Consider the following 6,000-nt stretch of genomic DNA (forward strand, 5'->3'; position numbering starts at 1 on the left):
TTTATGTATGGGAGCCTTGGATATAAGAATGGTGAGTATTTGGTTTATAGACGGTTATCTTTGACATGTGGTGGTACAGAGGGTAATGAGATATAGATATGGTTTGGTATTAGTGAGTTACGAGGACGTAACATTTGTCTTAAGAGGAGTAGGATGCGATAAAACAGATTTTGATGGTTTTACATATGGTAATATATTCGGAAGTTGAGTCTTGATGTAGAATAAAAGATCGATTCGTGTTGTGGGTGATTTTATTAAAGGTCATGACCGTGCTTGTAGTAGCGTGATGTTTAGGAGTGTGAGAATATTTCGCTAGTATTGACAGTTGGATGATGAGGTTACGAGTGTGAGTAAACTTCGAGGACGAAGTTCCTTTTAAGGGTGGTAGAATGTAACATTCCGTTTGATGTCTATGAGTGTCTTGGTATTGGATTTGATAGTTGATGATATTATGGAGCTAGCAGCATTAGGGGATGGTAGTTGGTTATGTATGGAGTTGGTGTCGTGAGAGATATATATGTGGTAGATACGATATAGTGAGTCATGTTGTGGAAGTAAACATAGTTGGTGGAGTGGGTGTTAAGAGTTCATGTTCTATGTTCGGTCGAGTTCTTGAGTCCTTAGCTAAGTTGTTGTGTCTTGGTCGAGTCTGTATGGTTGTTTTTATGTATGGGTTGAACTTCGGGGACGAAGTTCCTTTTAAGGAGGGAAGACCGTAATACTCCGTATTTATAAGTCTTGGGGTACTCTATCGAGTAGCCCTTACTGTCGAGTAAGGGCAAGTTGCGAGATAAAATAGTTTCGACTGTTGGGTACTCGATCGAGTAGTCAGGGGCACTCGATCGAGTAACTAGGGTACTCGATCGAGTACCTTGGGTACTCGATCGAGTGTCCTATTTTACTGGAGAGTTTTCTCGGGTTTTGTTAATTATGCGATTAAGGTATTTAAGTTTCGTCGTCATTGTTTTAAATCACTTTTACAAAACCTAAAACCCTGTTTAAGAGAGAAAGCAACTAGTTCTTCTTCCTAATCGCATTCTTAGCAATTCCGGAGTTCGACGGTCGATTCTTGTCGTTGTTTATACCATTGAGTTCCTTGCGTCGAGGGTAAGATCTACGTATCCTTTTCATTGTCTTTCCTTTGTTTTGGTTAAACCCTAATTTAGAGATTTGGGGGTTTTATGTGTAGTATGTGATTTGGTAGCCCTTATGTGTTGTATGATAGGAGGAGGGTTCATAGAAGAGGCTTTTGACTCGGTGGTAGAGAGACCGCTGTTGTGTGCATATCGGGTAGGATTTCTACTCGCATTAGTCCCACAATGGGATATTGGTGATGTCTTTGTAGTTAGTTGTTTGATATGATGATTGTGATTGTGATTGTGATTGTGATTGGTTGTCTATGGCTCTCAAGATGCGTTCTCGACTGAGTGGGGTCACTTGCGGTAGTGACTTCACGCCCTAGTTTCGCCCTTCGTGGAACCCGCCACGGAAGGGGATGTGCACATTAATGGACAGGGTTATCGCTCGGTATGATGAGCGGGGCTTAGGTGGGAACGGGCTGCGGTCCCCCATCGCGGGCTAGTCCAGTGGACGATCGGGATTGAGATGATGGGAATTGGTTGGTGTGTGTGTGTGTGTGTGTGTGTGACGGTTAAGGTCTGCTTTATCTTATTGTTGATATATGTATTGAATTGTGTGATTAAATCGACCCGTTTAAATGTTTTAAAAACTCGTGGTGATCCATTCGGGGTGGTGAGCGATTATTGAGCGTGTGATATGACGCGTATGGGATAGCTGGGATGAGTCATCACGTGGCGCTTAGAAGTCTTCCGCCGTGTCGGACGAAGTCTAGTAGCTTTGATAGTTTTAGTCAGAGACCGTATGAGAACCTTGTAATTCCTTTTATTAGTTTTGGTTTGAACATGTAATCACTTAATCTATAATTACTTTAAAAGTACGTTTCTTTATTGTCTTATGATATTCAGTACCTCGGGCAACCGAGATGGTAGTATCCTTATACCTGAGTGGTCCTGGTAAGGCACTTGGAGTATGAGGGTGTTATCATGCCTCGGGTAACCGAGATTGTGATTGGAATGTAACATTCCGTTTGATGTCTATGAGTGTCTTGGTATTGGATTTGATAGTTGATGATATTATGGAGCTAGCAGCATTAGGGGATGGTAGTTGGTTATGTATGGAGTTGGTGTCGTGAGAGATATATATGTGGTAGATACGATATAGTGAGTCATGTTGTGGAAGTAAACATAGTTGGTGGAGTGGGTGTTAAGAGTTCATGTTCTATGTTCGGTCGAGCTCTTGAGTCCTTAGCTAAGTTGTTGTGTCTTGGTCGAGTCTGTATGGTTGTTTTTATGTATGGGTTGAACTTCGGGGACGAAGTTCCTTTTAAGGAGGGAAGACTGTAATACTCCGTATTTATGAGTCTTTGGGTACTCTATCGAGTAGGCCTTACTCTGTCGAGTAAGGGTAAGTTGCGTTTTAGAATAGTTTCTGACCTGTTGGGTACTCGATCGAGTAATTAGGGTACTCGATCGAGTAAGGGGGCACTCGATCGAGTACCTTAGCTACTCGATCGAGTAGCCGGTTTCTGGGCCGCTTTTTGTCGGGTTTTGTTAATAATGCGATTAAAGTATAAAACACTTCCGTCATTGTTTTAAATCACTTTTACAAAACCTAAAACCCTGTTTAAGAGAGAAAGCGACCAGTTCATCTTCCTAATCGCATTCTTAGCAATTCCGGAGTTCGACGGTCGGTTCTTGTCGTTTTTCGTGTCGTTGGATTCCTTGCGTCGAGGGTAAGATTTTAATATAGTTTTTATAATGTTTTGTTAAGATTGGTTAAACCCTAATTTAGGAATTGGGGGTTTTGGTGTGTAGTTTGTGATGTGTAGTCTTTATGTGCTGTATGATAGGAGGAGAATTGGTAGAGGAGCCGTTTTGATACAGCTGTAGATACCGTCTGCGTGTTGTGCTTTCCAGGTAGGATTTCCTACTCAGTATTAGTCCCATAATGGGATATTGGTGATGTGCTGTAGTTAGTTGTTTGATATGATGATTGTGATTGTGATTGTGATTGTGATTGGTTGTTGATGGTTCTCGAGATGCGTTCTCGGCTGAGTGGGGTCACTTGCGGGAGTGACTTCACGCCCTAGTTTTGCCCTTCGTGGAACCCGCCACGGAAGGGGATGTGCACATTAATGGGACAGGGTTATCGCTCGGTATGATGAGCGGGGCTTAGGTGGGAACGGTGCGGTCCCCCATCGGCGGTCTGGTCCAGGTGGACGGTCATTATTGAGACGATGGGAGTTGGTGGTGTGTGTGTGTGTGTGTGTGACGGTTCAAATGTCTTTTATCTTATTGTTGATATATGTATTGAATTGTGTGATTAGTCTTGACCCGTTTAAATGTTTTAAAAACTGTGGTGATCCATTCGGGGGTGGTGAGCAGTTATTGAGCAGGTGTGATATGACGCGTATGGGATAGCTGGGATGAGTCATCACGTGGCAGTTAGAAGTCTTCCGCTGTGTCAGACGAAGTCTAGTAGCTTTGATAGTTTTAGATGTAGACCGTATGAGAACCTTGTAATTCCTTTTATTAGTTTTGGTTTGAACATGTAATCACTTAATCTATAATTACTTTAAAAGTACGTTTCTTTATTGTCTTATGATATTCAGTACCTCGGGCAACCGAGATGGTAGTATCCTTATACCTGAGTGGTCCTGGTAAGGCACTTGGAGTATGGGGGTGTTACAAAATGGTATCAGAGCGACGATTTTGGAACCTGTAACAAATGAACATAATGAACATAGGGAGTCTAATAAAATGAACCTGGTGTATGTGTAATGGGAGCCCCAGCTGATGCTAGGTTTTGGGTGAGTAGGCGCCCTCACTTCAAAATCTTGGCCCCATGATACTTAAGCCAGTCACATGGTATGGGAACGTGGAGTCCGTGTGTATATGTGCGACGTGTATGTTAATTGTCTTTGTATATGGTTTGTTGAAAGCATGTTGCATGATAGTTGGCTTACATGTTGGTTGGAATCGTTGGAAAAGTATATGAGAATAATGAATGATATGGTAGAAAAAGAAAGTAGTTCATATATGATGATGTGTGATGAAGTGGATTTGTAATGTTGTTGTATTAGCAACATGGAAATAGGATTTGTAGTGTATGGGTGTGGTTGTGTTATGAAAAGTTATGAAAATTTAAAACATGCGGGTAATACATGATTGAAAGTTGAATGTTATATGAGCATGATAGATGGTAATGTTTGACTTTTGGTAAGTAGTAACATGAAGAATAGAGGTTCAATGATATGTGTTTTATATAACGAATTGGATGAAAAGCACGATGGTTGTTTATAACGTGGCACTTGATAACACGAAGTAGATTATTTTGTTAATTGTATGAGGAGTCGCGCAGATTTGAATGCGTAGTTGTAATCATAATGTTGAGATAATAATGAATGCATAGTACGTTAGGGTATGTGAGATAACATTCGGGTAGTATTCACGAGTCTGCATGACTCGATCGAGTGGGTTTGATTCGATTGAGTGGGTACTTGTCGTTATTTTGACCAGAATCGTGTTTTTGGGCACTCGATCGAGTACCTCGGGCACTCGATCGAGTATGGGGTCACTCGATCGAGTAGCCGGGCTACTCGGTCGAGTAAGTCGAGAGATCGGAAGGTCCGTTTGGGTTAAAGAGTCGGGGCACTCGATCGAGCATGTTGGGCACTCGATCGAGTAGCCTCAACTCGATCGAGTAGGTTCTGGTACTCGATCGAGTGGGGTCTGTGCAGGTCATATGCGTATTTCGGGTCATATGTTTGTCTTTTGACATTCGTTGCATATTATGTTTAATTCAAAGGTGTTGTATTACTTCTTTATGCATTGTTTTACGTATGTGTTGGTCCGAAGCGTAAGTTACCCAATCTTATGATGTAAAGAGTGGCACTATGATGAGTATGAGTTCGGTGGGGAGGACATGAGTTATATGTGATTATGATAGATGGTGGAAAAAGAAAAGGAAGATTGGTATAGTTTATTGAGGCATGGCGCACGTTTTGCGAGACGGGATGAGTGATATGATTGTGTGTTGAGTAATGTAAAAATAAGTGAATATAGACAAGGGATGATGTGAGTATAATGAACGTGAGAATGAAAAGATTGAAAGTAAGAATGTGGATAGTGGCAGCTTGAGATGTGTAAAGAGTTAAGGAGGGAATGGTTAGGAGTCGTGTGGGTTATGGATTTATGTAGTGAAAGTTCGTTTAAAGGGGTTGAGAAGAGTAATATATAGTGAACTTTGTGGAGACATGTCGCGAGGTGTATTTATAGACAAAGGTGAGTGAGTTTGGGAGGTTTGGTTTATTAAAAGATGAAACTACTGTGTGATTTCCTTGGGTAATTAACGGTATTAAATGAATTCTGATTTCTAGAGATGTAAAAAGGGGGATGCAATTGTTTGAACATTAAACGTTGGTTCTATGGATAGATTAGTGGCAAGTATGAGTGATAGCATAATAAGAGGAGATCCATGGGAAGAAAGAGTGAGATGATGTCGGTAGAAAATAATGGAACTAAGTTTTGGAGCAACGAAGGGGTGACCAGATTTCTAAAGAGTTAGCTAGAAGGAATAAGGAGTTGAACTATTAATTGGTATTATTGAGTGTAAAGAGAAAAGAAGGATAAAAGTAAGCTGAGGAAAATGTTCACCGGAGCTATGTGATATAAAGATGAGAAATCATCGAAATATGTGATGGTATCACGAGGATGTTAGCTAAAGGTTATATAGGAGTCTCAGGGCAACATGATTGGTAATGAGTTTCGAGGAATTAAGGGAGTAAGAAGTTGGTGGAGCATTGGCACGATACGAGATATTTGGTGGAGAGTTGGATGACAATACAAATAAGTTAGCTTTGGGAATAATGTTGAGGTAATTTTGTGGATGGGTTTGATGTTCGTTATTTGCAATATTAAC

This window comes from Silene latifolia, chromosome Y, assembly GCF_048544455.1.
Source record: "Silene latifolia isolate original U9 population chromosome Y, ASM4854445v1, whole genome shotgun sequence".
Lineage (NCBI taxonomy): Eukaryota > Viridiplantae > Streptophyta > Magnoliopsida > Caryophyllales > Caryophyllaceae > Silene > Silene latifolia.